We start from the raw sequence: 955 nt of genomic DNA, 5'->3' as shown, positions 1-955 counted from the left end.
GATTAATCAATTGATTGATTAATTAATTAATTAAGGCTTCCCGCGAACCAAACAGACAAAAATGTGTGTTGTGTTCTTGTTTGTCATCTTTAGTTTTATCTTGATTTTTTCGATTATACGAATGGAAACGAAAGATAATCGGTGATATATATCCGGTTGACTATTTTTTTTTTTTTCATTTTTTTTCTTTTTGTCGTTAACAAAATTCGCGACACCGTATGATGGACCACCGCATCTCGCACCCGTTTTTTTTGCAGGTGACACTTGTTCTATAATTTATATCATTTTCGGCTTACCGATAAGTATTATCAAACGTATAAACACACACACAGACACATACACACCATATTCACATACGTGCGCTCGCGCATATATATATATATATACATCTCTACAGAGAAATAAAAAAAAAGAATTGTTTTGTCCTTCGAAAAGACACGAACACATACGTAAATAGGTATATACGTAAATCCATACATGCATACACATTGACGCACAGAGAGAGAAAGAGAGAAAGGATGAGAGAAATAGAGTGAGAGATAGAGTATAAAAAAGAACAAAGTAAACGTAAAACTTGCTAAATTATCGGGCCTATCGTAATAACTTTAGTTCGTTGTTAGTATGTTCAAAAAAAAAAAGAAGAAGAAGAGGAAGAAGAGGAAGAAATAAAATTGCATAGTTGATGTGAGGATAGGTAGGAAAAAAGAAACGGAAAGAAGGAAAGTTACGTGCACTGATCACTATTTAAATCGTATTTTTAGTTTTGAGGATAGAGATAAACGGAAAGTAAGATAAAAAGCGAAAGAGTATAGGATGTTGTCTGTGTAGGAGGAGGAGGGGAGGAGAGGAGAGGAGAGGAGAAGAGAAGAGAAGAGATGATGCGTGATTTAGAAGTTATTGTATCGATTGTCAAAATGATTTTAGGTAGGACGAGATTGGGTTATAAGGGATATAT

This window comes from Vespula pensylvanica, chromosome 12, assembly GCF_014466175.1.
Source record: "Vespula pensylvanica isolate Volc-1 chromosome 12, ASM1446617v1, whole genome shotgun sequence".
NCBI classification, from domain to species: Eukaryota; Metazoa; Arthropoda; class Insecta; order Hymenoptera; family Vespidae; genus Vespula; species Vespula pensylvanica.
The sequence above is the reverse complement of the archived record's forward strand: the minus strand, read 5'-3'. Positions refer to the sequence as shown.